The sequence below is a fragment of the Equus quagga genome, chromosome 15 (genome assembly GCF_021613505.1).
Source record: "Equus quagga isolate Etosha38 chromosome 15, UCLA_HA_Equagga_1.0, whole genome shotgun sequence".
NCBI lineage: Eukaryota > Metazoa > Chordata > Mammalia > Perissodactyla > Equidae > Equus > Equus quagga.
Genome location: NC_060281.1, coordinates 6,097,205 through 6,120,285, shown reverse-complemented (window position 1 = coordinate 6,120,285; position 23,081 = coordinate 6,097,205). Strand labels below are relative to the sequence as shown.

Genomic DNA, 23,081 nt, shown 5'->3' with positions numbered 1-23,081 from the left:
TGGTACAATATGTTGTCTTTCGTGATTGGTTTCTTTTGCTTAGCATAGTTTTTTAAGGATTTTTCATGTTGTCTCATGTATCAGTAATTTGTAACTTTTTATTGCCAAAGAGTAATTCACGTTGTATACAACATTTTGTTTATTCACTCATCAGTTGGCAAACATTTGGGTTGTTTCCACTTTTTAACTTTTTTATTGAGATGTAATTGACATATAACATTATATTAGTTCTGGTGTACAACATAATGATTCAATATACATATATAATTGTGAGATGATCACCACCATGTCTAGTTAACATTCATCACCACACATAGTACCATTTTCTTTTTCTCGTGATGAGAACTTTTAAGATCTGCTCTCTTAGCAACTAACTTTGATGAATAATGAATTCCCACACAGTATTTGGGTGGATAGATATTTTCATGTTTCTTGGACAGATTCCTATCACTGGAATTGCTGAGGTGTATGGTAAATTTATGTGTAACATTTTAAGAAACTGCCAAATAGTTTTGTAAAGTGGATGTGCCACTTTACATTCACACCAGCCAGGTATGAGATATCCCGTTTTTCCACGTTCTTGTCAATATTTGATATTGTCTACTTTCTTTATCATAGCCCATTCTGGTGGGTGTAAAAGAGTATCCCCTCGTGGTTTCAACTCACAATTCCATGAGACTAAATGCTTTTGAGTATCTTCTCAAATGTTTATTAACCATCTGTATATCTTCACTAAAGAAACTTCTATTCAATTATGTAGATATTTAAAATCGTGCTGTTTATTCTCCTACTATTGAGTAGTGAGGGTTCTTTGTAAATCTTTAATACAATTCCATAATGAAATATATGTGACTTGCAAATATTTTCTCCTTTTCCTCCCTTTCTTTTTCTTTTCATTTTCTCACTTAGTGACTTTTGGACAGGAAAAGTTTTGATTTGACTAAGTCCAAATTATAATTTTTTCTTTTATTTCATTAAGGCCAATTTTAATTTATTTGTTTTATATATCACATTTTTGGTGCCACATCTAAGAACTCTTTGCCTAACCAAAGGTCATAAAAATTTTCTCTTCTGTTTTATTAAAAGTTTCTTTTTTTTTTTTGGAGGAAGATTTGCCCTGAGCTAACATCTGCTGCCAATCCTCCAGTTTTTGCTGAGAAAGATTGACCCTGAGCTAACATTTATGCCCATCTTCCTCTACTTTACATATGGGATGCTTGCCACAGTATGCCTGGATAAGCGGTGCAGAGGTCCTTGCCTGGGATCTGAACCGGCAAACACTAGGCCACCAAAGTGGAGCACGCAAAAGTAACTGCTGTGCCACCAGGCCAGCCCCTTATTAGAAGTTTTATAATTTTGGCTCTTACATTTAGATCTCTGATCCATGTGAGTTAATGTTTTTGTATGGTGTGAGACAATGATATGTTATTTCATATATATATTTTATATGTTTATCTATTTATTTATTGTATGTTGATATACAATGTCCCAGCAAAAATTTTTTTAAAGACTGTCCTTTGCCCATTTAATTTCCTTTTCACTATTGTGGAAAATCAATTGACTGTAAATATAAAAATTGATTTCTGAACTCTCAATTCTATCCCATTGGCCTATATGCCTGTCCATATGCAACAACACATTGGATAAATTTAGCTTGATAGTAAGGTTTGAAATTGGGCAGTCCTCCTACTTTTCCTTTTTTTCTTTACTGTTTCATATAAAATTATGTATGAGCTTGTCAATTTCTACACAAAGTCTGCTAAAGTATTTGTAAGGATTCCAATGGATCAATAGATAACATCAAGAAGAATTACCATCTTAATAATATGAAGCTTTAATCAATGAATATGCAATATCTCTCCATTTGTTTAGAGGTTCTTTCATCTCTCTAAAAAATGTTGGGTAGTTTTAGTTAAATTTACAACTAAACATTTTATTCTTTTGATGCTATTGTTAAGGGAAATATTTTCTTAATTTTATGTTTGGAATTTTGTTTCTAGTATATAGAAATACAATTTCTTTTTGTATATTGTCTTGTATCCTAGAAACTCTGTAAACCTGATTATTAGTCTGTAGTTCTTTTCCGGACTACAAATGTGATCAGGTCATTATTAAAAAATGTAGTTTTACTTCTTCCTTTTCAATCTGTGTGTGCTTCTATCTCCCCCCCTTATCAAAGAGTCTGGAACATCCTGTACAAGGCTGACTGGAAGTCCTGGAAGTGGATGTCACTGTCTTGTTCCCATGGTGAGGGGAAAAATCTGTCCGTCTAACATCACTGGCATGACGTTAACTGAACAACTGTTACGAAAGCTTTTTGATCAGGTTGAGGGAGTTTTATTCTAATTGGTTCAGAGTTTTTATAATGAATGCAAGTTGGATTTTGTCAAATGGATTTTCTGCATCTACTGAGAGGATTATATGGTTTTGCCCTTTATTCTATTTATGTGGAGTATTACATTAATTGATTTTTCAGACATTAAACCTATCTTTCATTCCTGGGAAAAATCCCACTTTGTCAGAGCACAAAAATATTCTTATATGTTACTGGATTTGGTGTGCTCACATTTTGCTGAGGATTTCCAATCTATATTCATAAGTGATATTGGCTTTCAGTTTTCTTCTCCTGTGGTGGCTTTGCCTGGTTTTGGTTTGAGGGTAATACTGCCCTCTTAAAATGAGTTCAAAAGTGTTCCCTTCTCTTCTCTTCTTTTTTTTTTTTTTGAAAATTTCATCAGGATTAGTACTTATCCCTTAAATATTTGGTAGGTCTATATAGATTTTCTATTTCTTCTTGAGATAATTTTGGTAATCAGTGTCTTTCTAGGAATTTGTCCATTTCATTTACGTGGTCTAATTGTTTGGCATAACGGTGTTCGTAGTATTTCCTTATAACCCTTTTAATTTTGAATGGTCATTAATGATGTCCCCACTTAAATCTTGGTTTGGTTCATTTGTGTCTTCCATTGTTTTTTCTTAGTCAGTCCAACTAAACATATTTGCATTTTGTTTTTCTTAAAAGTCAGTGTTTTGTTTTAGCAATTTTTCTCATAAGTTTTGATAATTTTTTCTCTAATCTTACCATTTCCTTTCTTTCATGTGTTCTAGGTTCAGTTTGCTCTTCTTTTCTAGTTATTTAAGGTAGAAGCTTAGAGCATTGATTTAAGACCTTTCTGTTTTCTTTTCTTTTCTCTCTCTCTTTTTTTTTTTTGTGAGGAAGATTGGCCCTGAGCTAACATCTGTTGCCAACCTTCCTCTTTTTGCTTTAGGAAGATTGTCACTGAGCTAATATCTGTGCCAATATTCCTCTATTTTGTATGTGAGATGCTGCCACAGTGTGGCTTGGTGAGTGGTATTTAGGTCTGTGCCCAGGATCCAAACCCATGAACCCCGGGCTGCCAAAACAGAGTACGTGAACTTAACCACTACACAACCAGGCTGACCCCCACCTTTTCTTTTCTAACATAGAAACTTAGAACTATAAACTTCCCTATAGGCATTCTTTTAGCTACATTTTGTGAATTTTGACATGCTGTGTGTATCCTATTGTTATTTCTTCTTTGAATCAAATTATTTTAGGAATTTGCTTAATTTCCAAACATTTGGAGATTTCTCAAAAGTTTTCTGCTGTTGATTTCTAATTTAATTCGGTTAGGATTGGAGACCATATATCATATAATTTTCACTCCTTTGCTTTACTGAGACTTGTTTTCTGGCCATGCTCTTTTGTTTATACATTGTCTGTTAACACCAGAGTTGTGCAAGTGCATGTTTGGTACTTGATGCAACGTTAGAGGGAGTGCCTCTTTAGAGCTTGAGCCCTAGACAAGTCACTTGTTTCCCCCTAGTCCCTACTCTGATAATATCCTCCGAATAGAATTGATAAAGCAGTGGTATGAAGGTCCAGGCCTGGGAGCCCAAACACTGCAGCTTCTCTAAGACTTGGATCAACAGGTGCTTCACGGTAGAGGTGAGGAACTTTTGGGAGATTATGTTCAACACACTGTCATTAGGCACATCATAGAGACCACAAAAAGCACCTGTAGTAGTGGCCTGACAACCCTTGCCACATCTGTCAATTCCTAGATTTTGAAGTAAAATTTACCCTTTTACTCTTGTTGGCCTGAATAAGGCTTTGGACAATTCATACACGTTAAAGAGAGCTGAATGGGGAAATATTTGACTTCCTCCGAAAGACGGCATACTTGGCCTCTAGAAATTATCTGCAGAAAATCTGAAAAGTGTTTATACTTCAAGGTCATAAACTTTGTCAACCAGTTCACTATATAACCCAATGCTGACGAGTATACAAGTTTACTGGAAAAAATCTTTACATCCAACTCTTTCATTACTATATGGGCTTGAGCATCGAGAAACATTCAACTACAAAGAATTAAATTACTTATTAACAGTATACAAGCCAGAAAAACCCACTTAGATGATATGCTGTTAATTCATTTGAAGTTTGGATTGTGTGTTAAATTTTAAATATAAAGACATGGAGGCAGTATAAAATATGGAGCGACCACACTATTGGCATTACTATATTAAAGTGACTCGACCTCTAATTTCAGGATATTAGTACATGAGTAATTATTTTGATCACAGAGGGAAGAATGAATGTGTACTGCTCAATGTTGTGATGTTAACACCACAGTATCCTATTAAATAATTAAATATGGGTAATAATATTGAGTTATATTTAAGACACAAACGTTAGTTAGCTTCCTGGTAAGCAATCATTTAAGCAATACCACCTTATGTGTATGTAATGTTTGGCATGTCCGCAGCACTTCCATCCACTCTTTTGTGATAAACTCCTTAAGGCAAATCTGGGATTTTTAAAGGTCCATTATTATCCAGTTCGTATTTTCATTTTTTAAAGTAAAAAACTAATTTTGCTAGCGGTTGCACAACTTACCACATCACATAGTTGTTTAATTAATGTTAATGGCAGATTAATAATAAAAATTTGTGCATCCCACCTAATCATATTATAGCTCCATGCTCCTTTACCACGACATACACCCACTAGATTAGTTCTCTAAAAAAAGGTGGAAGACTCAGATATCATTTGACTCTTAACATTAATCCAGTATTCTTCTCTAAGATACAACAGTAGATTGTACAGCATTATATGTGGAATATAAAAAAATGCACAAAAATAAATAAAATATTTATTTGGCTTCTGCAAACAAAATTCTTTATATAGCCTAGTTATGAGTCCTTTGTCACACATCTAGCTTGCAAGTATATCGTTTATCTTTTCATCCTCTTGACAGGGAATTTCTAGATTAAAAAATTCATTTTGAATATTTTTAGTTTACTTTTTTCCTTTTATGAATTGTGCTTTTGGTGTCATGTCTAAGAGCTCTCCTCCAATGACTATGTTGCAAAGGTTTTCTCCTGTGAAACAGACATTTATAAAAATAAATATAGTTCAATTTTCCTAATGATGTCACAGTATACGAAAACTAATAAGAAGCTAAGAAGATATATTGCATGGCTAATTTTTTGAAAACATTTATAAAGAATAACGCGATATGGGCTGGTGTTGCTGCTGCTGGTGTTCTTTTCCTGCATACGTGCTTTCTCCAAAAATATTCAAATTGCGGACTAAACTGAGATTTCCTGGTACAAACAGAATGTGCTTTTGAAGCTTCACATGTACTGTTATTCATGAAAGAATGGCAAGGTTCAAGGAAACGGACTCCTTAGTATGACTTGATCTATTGCCCTGATGGAAGTTTTGTGCAAAGTAGATAGTGAATAGGGGAGATGACTTCTCAGAGAAGAATGGAAGTTGAGACTGTGGTTCATCACAGAAGATTAGCCCTACTGAAAAGAAGCAAAGATTCAGGGGGATGAAAAGAGGCTCTTCTCTTGCCTTCAGATACATAAGGCCTGGACTCTAATAGAGGAGATGTATGTGGGCGCTCCTGTTGAGAGGAAGTAAGTGGTCCCCTGAGACTCAGTCCTGACCACAGGGCAAAGTGGGTTTTTGTATGAGCTGGTCTAAAGGTTGTTCCTGAGGTGAATTCTGAGGTCAACTCATCTCGTGTTCCAGTGTACATTTCCTGACTTAACTCCTTTTTATTACTGTCTCAGCAACACCCTATTGTGCATGTGATGGTGTGAACTCAGCGTTGCTATGGGAAATCAAAAAAAAAAACTTTTATACAAACTTGGTGTAAAGTAGCATGGGATAGTGGCACACAATCACAGTGGCCAGAAATAACTCACCAAATAGTGAGCTGGGAGTCAGCAACCAGAGAGTTAGCTGATATCCCACTAATGACAACCAGATCGGTTTTTGGAACACTGTGACAGAGACAGTAAAGTTCACCCATTATTCCAAAGACTACCTACACTTCTTATCCACCACCTACACTTCTTATCCACCCTTTTATGTCATGTATGTTGCAGCCAATGGGATCTTTGTAGAAATTCTGGGAGTCCTGTCCAGGTCATAGCCTTTGAATGTTAACACACATCCTTCCATCTCTCACTCTTCTTGCACTAGACAGCTAGATGTTAAATGCTCTAGCCGGTGTGTCTAAAATATTCCAGCAAACTGAATTCCTGAATTGCCACTTGGAAAAGAACTACCCTGCAGAGGTCCCAGATTGTCAACGGCCTTTGTGTGAGTGATAAAAACATTGTGTTAAGGTGTATTTATTAATTCAGCATAACCCAGTTCTCATGACTACTACAAAATATGTCACCAAAATTGAGGTTCTGCTATAACAAGAGCTTAAAACTTGTGTTATTGGCTTAATGGGTGTTCGACAGTGAGGAACTGAGAAAGGCCGAAAAGATGACAATCTACATTATAAAGTGTCTCCTGATGTAACTTGAGAGGAATTCGAATGCATGCTTATTCAACAGCCATAGTAGAAGAGGTTGGAAAAAACAAATTTATTAGAATGTTTCAGTTGCTATTTACTGCTTTTGGCAAGATGCATCCAATACACACACTAGGACTATCTGCAAACACAGATACAAGAATGGATGTGTTGGAAATATCGGCGGCCAACATCAGGAATCGAATGAAGTATGACTATTTATGGGCATAGATTGATGTGGTCAATCTATATGTGGGCTCTGTTTCTATTTCTTCACTTTATTAAAGCATTTGTATAAGTCACTATGTGAAAATAAACCACTTTATATCAGAACATGGGGCATTAAAAAACATGTTCAATGTAAAAAGAATTACTAGATGGTAAATGCAAAAGTGGGTGATACATCTTTCCACTGTAGACTTATTAAAATACTAAGGCACATGTTCACTGCGAGCCGACAGTGAATTTCAATACGATGCTACATTTTGTTTTGTTATCTTTTATACAGGCAGCCACAAAGCAAAAATAAATCATGCAAAAACTTCAGGAAACCATTATATAATATCTCTAAAAGCCATGGCCTATTTAGTAGGAACAATTTAACAGCCTGAATTTCAAAATAATACCTTAAATAGCTCAAGAAAGGCTATCATGGAGAAAGAAAATAAAGTTCGCATCAATAGTTCAGATTCTTGTAAGTCTTTTAAAATAACATAGTCCTGTTAGTTTTCTTTCAAGAAAAATTAAAATATAAAAACTTACAATTCCTTACTAGTGTGAAAGAAATAAACATAAGTGAAAATGTAAACTTTGCAGACAATAGAGTGGCAATTTTTACACAATTAACCTCAGATACTTTTTTGAAAGTGTAGGGCAGAAACAGCAAATGTTTTTATTGTGTCTGATATACATGTGGACATCCAATACCTAAATGTGTTTTTCAGTTCATTATATATATTATCGTTTTTAATTTACTGTTTTTAAAATTAAAAATGAAATGTTCACATAATTTGTATTTATTCTACATTAAAGAACATTATATATCTGCTATGGAAAGTTGTTATTTTTCTTGATTGAATATGTATCTTGCAAAGGAAGATTGGAGTAACACTGAGGGAGAAAGATAACAAAATCTGATCATACCAGTTCTTCATTCCTGTCAGTCAATTGATGTATCTATGTATCGTATGTATGATGTTATCTTTCTATCCTTTTCACTTATGTGTTCAAAAATATAACCAATTATTGCAGTCATTAAGAAAACTAGTGTAGAGAAAGCAGTGGTCTCTTTGTTTGGAAGTAATATTAAAATTTTTCTGGCAGGGAGAAAAAATCGAAATGAATTTAAAATAGTTATGAACCTGTAATGGGGTGAAAGTGTTTGGTCACAACTGATCGAGAAGTATTAGGGAAAGAGAGCTAGTATGATGGAGTATTTCTGAGACGGAAAAGCAAGGGAATGGAGAGACTGGGTCACATCTGGGTCACCAGCTCCCTTGCCCCAAGTCTTTATGACATTTGAAAATGATTCACGATATGTGTGGTGTGACTGGATTTCTTAAAGCCAACAATGGTGAGATACATATTACAACAAATTAAGAAATTTCCTTTACTTATATTGATTATACAGGACACTGAGATCCTCACTTTGGGTTTGACCAACAATGAGTTTTACAATTAGAAATGCACTGTTTTACTTGTTGGTAATTTTGTTCACTTCTTTCTCTTGAACGTTATATCTGCTCTGCTTTTTGTTTGTTTGTTTGTTTGTGTGTTGGTCTCCCTGAAAAATATCCTCAAGAATTCTTTCATATTATTTTTGGTAGATCCCAATATATCTGATTCTTAGCATGCTTTGAATGTTATTTATCTGGCTCTCATGCTTGAATACAAGTTCATGCGTATAAAATTAAATGAACAACGTAATTTTGGTTTAGAGCTCAGTAGATACTGTAGAAAGATGTAGCTTTTTTACCTTGACACTTTGGGCAGTTGATAAAGAAGTTTGATGCTAATCGGATGCTTTGAAGTTGATTGATTGGTTGAGCCCTTCTAGAATTTCTTAGGAATTTTAACATTTCCATCAACATGTGATTTAGAGTGTCTTCTCTTTGTTATCAATCCTGCTTAACACTCTCTTGACCCTTTCAGTCTATTCAAGTCTTTCTCCAGATCTGATTTTTTTTTTTTTACTACACTATATTTTATTAGTTTCTCCCCTCCTTGCTCTTGTTTCTTTCTGGAATTTTTATTATATAAAGACTGGTACATCTGCAACTATCTTCTATGATGCAACTTCGCTTTTTTCCTCCATGTTTATATCATTTGTTTTATCTTCTGGGAGAAGACTTTACTATATCTTTCAACATACTGATGATTGTACATGCTATTTTCAGACCATATATGTGATTCTTAAGTGAGTGACCATGTATTTAATTTCTAGGAAATCTGAAATTTTTAATAATTGCCACAGTATCTTCTTGCAAGCTCCTAAAAATATTGAAATTTTCTTCTTCTCCCTTAATTAGTTTGGCCTTCTCTTGGATTTAGTCCTTATCTTTGTTGAGTTTAAAGTTCCTCCTCTAACTGTTAGTAACTATAGATTCCTGTACAGGGTTTCCCTTTTCTGATCATAAGGGAGGCACATGATGTACAGACGGCTCCATGGATGTGGTGACACCTCATTCTCTCAGGATGAGATCTCCTCATCACTTCTGGCAGCCTACTGTTCCTTGACCCCCGACTAGCATCGCCGTTGTCTGTGCTTGCTTTAGCGTTTCCATTTGTCAGAATGCTCACTTCTGAGAGCCACTCTTCAGTTCCTTTCACATCTTTCCTTTTCTCCTCTACTTTCTCCCTTCATAGGATTAGCATATCCTTGTATTTTCTCTGATTTTCTTTCTAGCTCTCTCACCCACACTAAGATCCTTTCTAAAATAGTTGTCCCAACTGTTCCTACTGGAGGTTTTAAATTAATTTTCCTACAGATTGCCCAGTGACCCATTCTCACAAGTTTGACTCTGAGCTTGGAATCTGCCCAAGATTTCAAAATAGGAAGAACTATTCTTTCTACCGCCAAACATTTTGCAGTGCATGTTTTGAGCTGTATTTTTCTATCTTGCTTTTTAATCTACCTGATCCATTGGCCTCTCAGTTTTCCCAGAATTCCTGAAAAGACTGTCTGATAATGGTCTCCCTTTTATTCCCAAGAAACACCATTATGGTTCATTTTAATCCAATGTTTGAAGGAAAGAAATATAAATACATGTGCTTAGACTCCCGAATTAATCAAGGGATCAGACTTTTCTTACTAAAAAACATATTATTCCCCACAGATATGAAGTAAGTAAAACAACACTCTGATTCAGTAGTTTAGATTAATGCTGTGTTTACCAACACTTACCAAGTGTCAAAGAGTATTCTAGGGGCTTGGGTTATAGCAACATACAAAGCAGACTTTGATCACATAAAGTCATGAGTTCACACAGAAATAGAATAGATGTAAAATACAAATAATCAAATAAATATATAGTCTGTTTACTGGTGATAAATGCTGTGGAGAGAAAGAAAGCAGTGGCAGTGTTGGGACAGGGAGTTCTAGAAGGTGCACCTTGTGAAGAGGGTGGTCAGGGAGAGCCCAGGGGTGAGGGGAGTCACTGACACCTGTGCAGAGTAAGGGGTGGCATCCTGTGGTTATCTTGCAGAAAAGTATTTTGAACACCCAACTCCCCTCACTTTGATGTACTCTCTATTTTTCATGGATACACCACCTTCTAAAATAATATAGAACATAAGAATTTTTTGTTTTGTTTTATGATTTATTGCCTCCATTCAAATATAAGCTCCACTCAGATAGGTAATTTTGTCTGTTTTGTTGACTGACTTTTCACAAGCAAATAGAATGCTGCTGCCCCACAGCAGACTCTCTGTAAATATTTGTTGAACAAATGAATGAATTAACAAAGAGTATTTCAGCAGGGAAAATAGCAAGTGTAAAGACTTTGAGTTGAGAGTGTGTGTAGGATGTTCAAAAGAAGAAAGAAAGCTACAGGACCGTGTCAATAAGGGGCCCCAAAAGCAGATGAGTTCAGAGAAGAAAAGTGAGAAGGAGGGTGGAACGGGCTATTTCAGAAGCTTGGGCTTTTGCTTCTTTCATTTTAAATTTTATGGAAAGATAATAGGGCATTTTGAGCTGAGGTTTTGGATTATCTCACTGCTTTTAAAGGTTAATTTAAAAGTAGAGCGTAGATGGCCATGAGTGAAATAGAGAGACCAGTTCTTAGACAACTGCCGTATTCCAGACATGGAAATCTGGGGACTCGGATTAGGATGCTGGTGAAGAAGATCCCGAGAAAGATCAGACACTAAATATATGTAGGAGGTAAAGACTGCTAGATGTGCTATGGATTTAAGAGAGAAAGGAAAGATAAGGATTTTTTTGATGTGAGCAACCAGAGAGTGAGGTTCGTTTTTTTCTGAGATGAGGAAACAGGGGAGAAAATTAGAATTTGGTTTTAAACATGTTGATTTTCAGATATCTATTACATGTACAAGTGAAGACATCTTATAGGTGGTGGACCATAGAGATCTGGACTTCAGGAGTGAAGACTGATCTGAAGATTTAAGTTGAGATTCCCCAGCATATGGACAGAATTTAAAGCTAAGCGACTGAGTGCCATCTCCAAGAGAACAAATGCAGATGAAGAAGACAGCTTTGAAGTTTAAATATTGGGAGCATGATGGCATATAGTGGGAATCATAGAGGTGAAGAGGTACCCAGAAAGTGATTGAGAAGGAACAACACGGTGTAAGGAAGCAGAGAAACAACAGTGTGGTGCTCAAGAAGCTGAACGACAAAAAATTTCAAAAATACGAAGTATGTCAAATGCTGCTGATGGCTAAAATCAGATGAAGAATTCGACTGAATTTAATTAGCAATTGAGTCTAGCAATGGGGATTTAAATAGCCCTTGGTAGAAATGTCTCTGTGGAGTGATGGGGATAAACACTTGTTTGCATGGGCTCAAGACAGAGTGAGAAGAATGGATATAACCTCTGGCTCTTCAAAGTGTAGTCTCTGAACAAGCAACACCAGGATTTCACCTGACATCTCATTAGAAATGCAGAATTGCAGAGTCCACTCCAGACCAACTGAAGGAGTATCTGATTTTACCAAGATTTCAGGTAGAGGGATTAGCTGCAGGTAGCAGGCAGCAATGTAATAGGAGAAAAGGTTGAGTCAGACAGGTAAAGAGCCAAGTTGATGAGTAGTGTGCAGACAGAGACTGAAGAGATTCTCCTGATTACTTGAGGAAGATTGTCTCTGAGCTAACATCTGTGCCAATCTTCCTCTATTTTATATGTGAGATGCTACCACAGCATGGCTTGATGAGCAGTGTGTAGGTCCATGCCTGGGATCCAAACCTGTGAACCCTGGGCCACCAAGGAGAATCATGAGAATTTAACTACTATGCTACCAGGAAGGCCCCACAAATAGCCAATTTTAGAAAGGAGTTCATGATGAAGTAACAATTTTCCAAGTATCAGTAATTATTGTTATAAGTAACACACACACACACACAACTGTACATACATAATCCAAATAATTTAAACTAAGAAATTTAAACAGAAATCCTATTAAAATATCTAAGTAACTTTTATTTTAACAGAAATCATAATTGGGCTTCTATAAAATTAGCTCTGCTATCCTAACAAAGTACATACATCCATAGAAAAATCACAGTGAAGAAAAGCTCATTTTAGACTTCTATGTTTTATTATGATTTCAACAAGTTCTTTTGGTCAATCCTCTAATGAAGTGTCAAAATTTTCCAAAGCAATTCCACGTAAAAGAATGCATTGCAGTTAGTTGAACATTTTATTCACATAAATTCATTGCAGTCTACTTTCACATAAGAATGAAGCTATTATACTGGAAGGATAGGCAACACAAAGACAACACCAAATAGAAGAGTAATTTGCCTTTCATTCCTATGAGGAGAGAAAGAAATGGTTGGTAGGAGCTCTGCTCAAGGACTAGAAAAGTGAAATAAACAGCAAACACAAGAAAAGCGAAGAAAGACAGCTAACTTGTCCACTCATTTTTGATTATGGTTCTAAGACTTTGTCAAGATGAAGAATTGCTTCACAATAAGCAAGGATATTTGATGCAAATACTTAATATTCATCTACGTTAAAAGGAATTGTGTAAAAGGTTGATATTTAGGTATTTCACATAAATGAAAAGACTATTTTAAGTTATTTATTTTATACATACCTTAACAAACACCTTTTAAGTACTCTTATCCTCATGTTATTAATTCAGTTTCCACTAAGCATGGTATGAAATTTTAACAGTTAAAAATATCAACTTTGCTAAGTCCCTAATATGTGGCTCTCGCTACTCTGCTCTTCCAATCAAATTAGCAGGATTAAGCTCACAACCTATTGAAAGGAGATGACTACCTAATATTTTCTTTTATAGCAAGGATCTACATCTTTTTCTTCTGAAGAGTCAGATAGTAATTATTTTAGACTTTGAGGGCCATACGATCTCCTGAACTACTCAACTTCCCTATTGTATCACGAAAGCAGTAGGAGACTGCACGTAAATGCATGTGAATGACTATGTTATGTTATTTTGCTTTTATTTCTTTGAAAAAATAGAAAGTTCTTTAAAGCTCTTTATTAGTATTAACCCAGCAATTTTATGAAGTAGACATTGTCATTATACCCATTGTTATAGACCGATTGTTTATGTCGCTCCCCAGATTCATGTATTGAAACCTTGACCTCAAGGAGATGGCATTAAGAGGTGGAGCCTTTGGGAGGAAATTAGGATTAGATGAGGTCATGAGGATGGAGCCCTCAAGAATGAGATTAATACCCTCATAAAAGTCATGAGAGAGCTTTCTTCCTCTCTATGCTCTGTGTCATGTGAGGATACACTAGGAAGTCAGCAACCTGCAACCTGCAAGAGGGCTTTCTCTAGATCCTGGCACCCTCATCTTGAACTTTCAGTCTCCAGAACTGCGAGAAATGAATTTTTGTTTTGTTTTCTTTTTTTATTTTATTTTATTCATTTATTTATTTATTTTTGAGGAAGATTAGCCCTGAGCTAACTACTGCTAATCTTCCTCTTTTTGTTGAGGATGACTGGCCCTGAGCTAATATCCATGCTTATCTTCCTCTATTTTATACGTGGGACGCCTACCATAGCATGGCTTTTGCCAAGCGGTGCCATGTCCGCAACCAGGATCTGAACCGGCTAACCCTGGGCCACCAAGAAGCAGAAAGTGCGAATTTAACCACTGCGCCACCAGGCTGGCCCCTGAATTTCTGTTTTCTATAAGCCGCCTAGTCTGTGGTATTTTTGTTAATGCAGCCCAAGTTGACTAAGACATCCAATACAAATGAGGTAACAGACACATGGAGTATAGTTCAAGGAATACACCATCCCTACATCATTCATCAGGAACTTTGAGGAATGTCTGCAAAAAGCACAATGCAAGACTGCATTTAGAGAAGTACCTAAAGACATACACAGAACACAAAAAGGCACATAGGAGCAAACAGACATGGCCCCTGGAAAAATCCACTCACATCCTCAAACTCTAAGTTTTGGGAGGCTGAAATCAAGAAGGTTCCTAGAACACCAAGTTAGGATATGGGAAGGGTGTGGCAGAATCCAAATCAGACTTTAGGAGTAGCATAGGTCACATATCCCACTTTGCAATTTTAGCTTAGGCTACATGGGACTAAGCACTATCCCTCAGACAAAGTCTCATTTAATAAATGCAAGTTTTTCTAGGAGAGAAACTGCATTTCCAACTAGCAAACTAATGTTGAGCAACAAAAACAAACTGATACTAACAAAAAGAAATGGAAGGAAGTTCTGCCATTAATACTAAAAGCATATGCATCAAGGTCAAAATTAGTGTATCTCCAGTTAGGTTGGCGAGTAAAGCCTCCACAAATCTACCTTCATTGTCATGTTTAATCAAAGCCTTAAGCGTCTAAACAGGGACGTGCCTGTGCTGTGGATAAAAGCACCTCAACGCCCAACACCAGACTAACATAGATGCTTCTCAGTGAAACTGAGGAAAAGAAATGAAACCCCCCCACATGAAAAGAGCCAGTATTTCACAGGAGAAGTTGAGAAATAGGGCGATCACCGTTCACTGGGGCAGATATGCTGCTAGAAGGAGAAAAGGGCAGAAATCTACAATTAATGGATTGATAAACCAAAACCTGAGATGTTTTCTGAAAAGAAAGATAAAAGTCAATCTTTTGGTAATTCTTATTGAAATGTGAAAGAACATATTGACTTGACATTAAGATTATTAAAATGGTGATTTATATATATTTGATCATATGTATTAAAAGAAGATTAAAATAGTTAATTCTATGCTGGTAAAAACTGATAAATGTACCAAAATTAACATGAATAAATACAAAATGGCTGAAGATACCAATAACATAAAAATATAACTTTTAAAGAAAATAATCAGAGAGCTATCCTCAAGAAGGACACTGAGCCTGAATTTTCTGAATCTTTAAAATCTGTGAAACTTTTAAAATTGCATTAATTATGTTCTAGAACAGCCCCTGTTCAATAGAAATAAAATGTCACATGCAATTTGAAATTTTCTAGTAGCCACATGGATAAAAAAGGAAGCAAGTGAAATTAATTTTAATAACATTTAATTTACCCCAAAAGATCTCAAATAAAATTATTCCAATACATAACATAAAAATTGAAAATGTCATATTTTACATTTTTTATACTAAGTCTTTAAAAACCAAAGTGGGAAAGTATGTATTTTGTACTTACAGCATATCTCAATGTGAAATAGGGAAAAGTAGAAGGCAGCAGGAAAACGTCAGATGGATTGACTCTTTATGGGAAGCCATAGGCATAAGTCTACAGGAGCTGAATAGGGCTGTTGAGGACAGGACACTGTGGACATCACTCATTCATGGGGTCCCCAGGCATCGGAGCCGACTTGACAGCACATAACAAAAATAGCCACAAGTAGTTAGTGGCTCTGTACTGGATAGCACATTTCTAGAGCATGGGAAAAAAGTAAATCTTTCGTTCTCATCTCACAAAGCTCTTCTAACTTGATAGCAATTACCTTACTAAGCATAACATTAAGTTCCAATCTCATGCTTAAGGATGGAAGAACATTGAGTGAAACATGAGCAATTCAATTTCATCCATATTGAAAAGTAGTAATAAACACAACCAATTTAGGACCATTCTGAGACTGAAAATTTTTAGAAAATCTATGAATACAATGTCACATCAATAGAAATAAGAGCCTACAAATCTGAAGGATACTGAAGTTAAATGGCTCTAAGAATAATCTTTCAATAAATTTACCAGAATTAACTATATATCCATACCAAAAAAAAAGACTCTTAAGCCGTACCTCATGTCTTACAAAAATAGTCACTCTCCAGTCAGATTGTGTATTTAAATGTGAAGGGTAAAACAATAAAAATTCTAAAAGTAAGATTTCTTAGACACGGTAAAGATGACTAAAATTTCATTAAAAATAAAAGCATCTATTTATTCAAAGACATCATTAGAGAGTAAAAACCAAGTAAGAGAATGAGATACAATATTTTTAACACCATAACTAGCAAATACAGGGCATATTTGGAACTCGTAAAAATCGTTAAAAATTTTTTAAATGATATATGTGTATATTTATATATATATGATATACATGTATACATATCATACAAACACTATATATGTATGTGTGTATAAATATGTATATAAAACAACTCAACATAAAAAATGGACAAAGAACTTAAATAGGCCCATCACAAAGGAAGATATCGAATATCCAATGAAAACTCAAAGCATTCAATACTATGAGTGAACATAGTAGAAATAAAAATTAAACCAAATGAAATGCTCTTGTGTGCTTACAAGAGTGGTTGTAATAAAAATGGATGATAAGCAGAATGGTGTGTAGAGCAAAGAGAAGATCCACGCACTGCCAATGGGGGTGCAGATTAGCACAATCCCTTTGGAAACAACAAGGTATTATTTAGTAACATTTAACAGATACGTAGACCACAACAAGAAAGTCCACTGATGTATATATATTCATATGTATCCATATATAGAGACAAACACGTACACATGTAGATATGCATGTGTATATACCCCTAGAAAGGAGCAACAACAGGCAAGTGCGGGAAAGCTTATAGTGGCATCCTTCATAGTAGCCTCCAGCTGGAAATTGCCTAAATGATGTCTATCATAGTTAGAATAGATTCACAATTTTGATATGTTCACACAATGAGCAGCACGCAGCCATGTGTTTAGCTAAAGCTGAGCTCTCACAAACATAACACGAATAAAAAAGGCTCCACAGAATAGAGAGCATACTGCAAGTTTCCATTCCTATAAAAATCAAGTGAAGGAAAACGAAACTAGACTGTAAAAATTCAGGACAGCTTTTCTCTTTGGGAGTGAGGTTGGGAGACAGTTGCCAGGAAGGAGCAGGAAGAGAGCTCCTGGGATGCTGGCAGTCTTTTATTCACTGATCTACATAGTAGTCATATGGGATTTTACTTTGTGAGAACCTTGTATTCAAAAAGTTGGATGTTATTTAAAAATACATGTAATTAAAGCCATGAACAAAATTAAAAGGAAAATAACTAGTCAAAAAAATAACCTCTATTATCTGTGACAGGACGCTGTTCTTCCTTGTTTCTAGGTGTTTGCTTGTGTCTCTGGTAGTCAAATGTTAGCAACCTCAGAATCACTGGAGGGCTTGTTAGAACAGATCGCTGGACCTCGTTTCCAAAACTCATGATTCTGTAGGTCTGCATTTGGTACCAAAATTGAGAATTTTCATTTCTAACAAGTTCCCAGGTGATGCTGATGTTTTTGATGCAGCATCACGCATTATAAACCGCTGACTTTGGCTACTCTCCTTGAAATAGACTTTCCTCCCTCCTTACAGTCAGCTGACTGACTCACTCACCTGAGCCGCAGCCCAGTCACATAGTAGGAGGTTTCCCTGCCCCCAACCACAATCACCACCTTTACAGGACCCTCCTCTGTGCTGCCATAACACTTTCCTTAGAAACCTGTCTATATGTTTTATCTCTTTGTCTAGATTTCTAGTTTCTCCATTATATGTGGCATTCCGTAGGGTTTATTTTATCCCCTGGGGTACTTTTTATTATATCTGCTGAATCAATAAAAAAAAATCCCATCGAATTCTCAATTTCCTACATGGTTTAAAATTTGTATTTTAAATTCCTATGCCTCTTGTCTTGAGTTCTCCCAATTTCAAAGCCAGATTTAATCCCAGATTCCTTAGGGTCCCCTTCCTTCTATATCCCCATCGTGTGATGGAATTTAAGATGAAACTTGTGTCCTGGCAGCCTCTTGACTCACTAACTCAGGCAAAGACCGCAAAGGTGGTTGTATACGTGATATTTTTACTTACCTTGTTCCTGGTGGGGTGCACCATTCCCCTTGCTAAATTGCCAGAAGATGAACAATCCATTGCCCTCTTTTGATTATGGCCCTTAGCAATTTTGTTTCTATTTTTCCCTTCTTCCTTTTCCTTCACTAACCTTGCTCATAAGACTTTTCTGATGGTCTGTGAATTAGCTCATTATTTTCTTTATTCTAGTTTTACATTCTACAAAAAACACTTTGATAGAAAAGAAATACATCTCCTTTGCTCTTCACCCTCTGCCTTCAGAACCAATACTTTCCTTTCCACAGCCTTCCGCTTCTCCTTTCTGGACCACCAAACCTGTCTTTAATGTACAATATTAACAAAATGCAGTCATCCTCTTGTGCTTGAAAAACATTATGTTTAATGAAAAGTCTCTGTTTTACAGTTCATCAAATCCATCTCTCTTTATCAATTAGTACACAATTACATTTTTTAGAGGAGAAGTTTTGGGACATATATCTTAAATTTATAAATGCTTTGGAATTTTGTTTCTATCACAGAAATATTCACTCTAATATGCAGATGATGTATCATGTATTGATTTAGGCGTGTATAGGTAATGGATCCCTCACTTCTGTCTGAAGATGGCAGAAATATGTCTTCAACTACCCTCACACCTAGAGGCTACTGGTAAAAAGTGGTGGGGAAACTTTCTCTGCCTTTCCAAGCTCAAATACATATAAACGATTAGTCCATGTTTTCTGTTTAAATGAAATTCGTGCCAGGAAGATAAATCATAAATAAAAGTTAGATGTTTTTTTTCTTCTTCGGTGTCTCTGTGTTTAGGAGTGTTATTTCAGACATTTATAACCCTTGAAAATTGAATGTGTACTATAATTAAATGTGCAGTTCAGTTACGAAACTGTCCTTTGACCAACTGTCTTGGTCAGTTGCAAAGCCTTTAGTTGTATAAATATATATTTGATTACAAAGGTAGTCTTGAGTACTGTGGTTAGTTATTCTTTTAAAATGGTAGGAAAACATTCTTTTCATATATAAATAATGACTGTAATCACTGAGGACAATTTATATAGTTAATTTAAATACATTTAGTAAATGTACCAAAGTAAAACAAGTACAATTTTGAAATATTGCTTCTGGTTCAAAACTGAGGTCTATTCAAAACTGTATCGATCAAAATGTGGATATTTGGGGGTTTTTATTAGAGCGTAATTGACATACAATATCTCATTAGTTTCAGGTGGAGGTTATAGTTATTCAATATTTGTATACAGTACAAAATGATCACTACAATAAGTCTAGCTGCCATCTGTCACCATACAAAATTATTACAATATTAGTGATTATATTCCCTATTTTGTACATTATATCCCACTGACTTATTAATTTTATAACTGGAAATTTGTCCCTCTTAATCCCCTTCACCACTTCCCACCCTCTTAAACCCTCCCCACTCTGGTAACCACCAGTTTGTTTCCTGTACCAATGAGTCTGTCTCTGTTTTGTTGTTTGTTCATTTGTTTTGTTTTTAGATCCCACATATAAGTGAGATCACACAGTATTCGTTTTTCTCTGTCTGACTTATTTCACTTAGCATACTACCCTCTAGGTCCATCCATGTTGTCGCAAATGGCCAGATTTCATTCTTTTTTATGGCTGAGTAATATTCAATTATATAAATACGTATATAAATGCCACATCTTCTTTATCTATTCATCTATCAATGTTTTATTTATCTTTTGGGAGACATTAAAATGATAGCAGTAATTTACTCATATGTTAAGGAAGGCCAAAAATCAATAGAACCATGAGAACAAAGAAACTGGGTAGGTAATTTAATTCCTTGTGTCTTTCTATAATTGCTGGGGAGAATTTTACTGCCATGTAGCAGATTAACTTCACCACCAGTCTAAGTGTCTTAGAGGTAGACACTATGTCGAAAGCATGTAAACCAAACTTGGTTTATTTGATTTCTTCTCATGCTACATTCCTTCTTCCATAAGAAGTTTGAACAATGAGCAGAAGCCTTTTATTTTTCATAAAATTCTGGCTTTGATGGGCAAGTATTTATAGTTCATGGCTAAGCACCATACTTTTAATGCTTTTTCAGTCTTCCCAAAAGTCTGTTCACAGATATGGCTGGTCAGCTCAGCAGCTACTGGAGCACTTGGTGGCTTTCGAGACATTATATTTTTCTTTCTGAAATATTGATGGCAGAGATGTAAGATGTTTTGTGGTTGTATTTACCCACCAAACTTGAGTGCATGTAAACAAACTGGAGATTATAATACAGAGATTTCTTAATAAATCAAACAGAAAAAGTTCTATTTTGTATTTATTATTATTGTTGCTATTTTAAATATTTACCCCTTGTACTGAAACAAATTGCTATTTCTCTGGCTGGTTACTAGATAAAATACAGCAGTAACCTTGTGTTTAGTGGCTATGCTGTATGGAAGTAAATAAATAAATAAATTATTCTTATTGTTAAATGTCAAAATAGCATAAAAAAATGAGATTGCCCTACTCTGGATCACAGCCAATGAGGTAAATGTCTGCTAGAGACGAGCAGATTAATTCTGGCATTCCACATTCACTGGAGCCACACTTTCCTGAGTGGAGTGGCCTGCTAAATCACTTCCACTTTTTTTTATTTTTGGTGAAGAAGATTCACCCTGAGCTAACATCTATCGCCAATCTTCCGTTTTTTGCTTCAGGAAGACTAGGCCCGAGCTAACATCTGTGCCATTCTTTGTCTATTTTTTGTATGTGGGATGCCACCACAGTGCGGCTGATGAGTGGAGTAGGTCCGCGCTTGGGATCCAAACCTGTGCATCTGGGCCAAAGCAGAGTATGAGGAATTTCAACCACTTGGCCACAGGGCCAGCCTCCATTCGCTTCCACCTTTTATCTTTTTTTTTTTTTTTTAACAATAGCCATCTTAACAGTTTTGAAGTGCTCTCTCCTTGTGATTTTGATTTCCATTTCTCTGATGGTTAGTGATATTGAACTCTTTTTCATATATGTGTTCATCATTTCCATGTCTCCTTTGGAAGAAAGTCTATTCAGGTCCTTTGCTCATTTTTTACTCAGGTTATTTGTTTTTTTGTTGTTGAGTTATAGGAGTCCAGTATATGTTTTTTAAATATTAACCCCTTATCAGATATAGGATTTGCAAATATTTTCTCCCATTCCATAGACTGCCTTTTCATTTTGCTGAATGTTCCCTTTGCTGTGCAGAAGCTTTTTAATTTAGTGTAGTCCACTTGTTAATTTTTGCTTTTTTTGTCTCCACTTTTTAAATCATCCTGTTTATCTCTGTCTCTCTATCAAACTTGATTTTATAAGAATCAATTGTGGGGAACAAAGATAACATGACGAATAAATTGTATTGTGAGACTTTTTCTTTCACTGTATACACTTCTATAATAGTCTCTTTTATAATCACATGTGAGAAATTTAGAATATAGATTATAATCTAAGAATTTGGTTTTAGGGGTTTAAATAGAAGTTAATAAGTTACAAGTCTTATTAATTTAGATGATTTAATATATAACCTAATTACTAATCGTTTATTGTTGACGTGTATTGAAAATGTGTCCATTTTGTGACTTCATTTAATTTTTTTGCTATTTAATTATTAGGAGTTCTTATTATTAATGTAGTCAAATATATCAATATTTTTTTCTAGGTTTAATACTTTGAATGTTTATGTTATTCGTGTGTGTGTGTTTTAAGAAAATATTCCTCGTAGTGAAGTCACAAATTTCTATTATATTTTTTAATAAAAGTTTGCTCTTACTTTTTTTTATAGTTGGTGTAGGGATAACCGTTTTTCTAGTTTTGCCTTCATAATTAGTCTTGATATCTGCAAGGGCACGTCATTCCATTTTTGGTTTAAGAGCATCACAGCCATCATTTGGTCCACCAATCACATTTTGCAGTCATCTTATCAAATTTCTTGGCAAATTCTTTTGGGATATTGATTGAAATTGCACTGAAATTATAGATCAAATTGAAAATTAATTGACATAATTTAGTCTTCTTGTGCATGAACATGCTATTTCCCTTAATATATTTAGACGTTTAAATACTTTAAAACGTAGATATGCCTTGCCTATCTCCAGTTAGATTTTTTCCATAGTTAACATGTATTTTTATTCATAGCATAAAATATTCCTTTTTAAATTGTGTGTTCTAACAGCTCACTAACAGTGTATAAAATAGCACTGACTTACACGACAAGATTATATCCACTTCCCTTGCTAAATTATCTAGCAAGGTTATTTTATAAAGCAAACACTGTGGTAACTACTTTGCATATATGATCTTATTTGATCTCCATGAAAACTCTGTGAAGAAGAAATATTTATGTCCATTTTACAGTTGAGGAGCCTGATGGTAAGATTATGTATATCCCTAGTGGGAACAAGGCTAGCAGTGCAGGACTCTGACATAGACCCCAGGTCTCTCTGGCTCCAAAGTCCTTGTACTTAACCACCATGAAAAGACACTTCAAATGCAACCTTTAATTGTATACACGGATGTCATCAAGATCAAAGCTCATAAGAGCATTTTGTTCTGGAAGATTAAGCATATAAATATACTCAGAACTTTAAACTTTTAGAAAACCGTATAATATTAAGAAAATTTAAGGGACTATAAATTTTTAACACTGAAAGTAAAAGATTTAGGGGCACATTATAACTATCTTTAAATACAAAAATAGGTATACATATGAAAAATATAATTATTCTGTTTCATTAGGGGTAGAACTA

The 23,081-nt window shown here is 35.2% G+C and overlaps 1 protein-coding gene across 1 annotated transcript in view; it reads right to left on the bottom strand.

Annotated features, from left to right (window-relative positions):
- The window catches only part of EYS (eyes shut homolog), a 1,407,877-nt gene that overhangs the window by 1,322,937 nt on the left and 61,859 nt on the right, over positions 1-23,081 (bottom strand). The gene's annotated exons all lie outside the window — the stretch shown is intronic.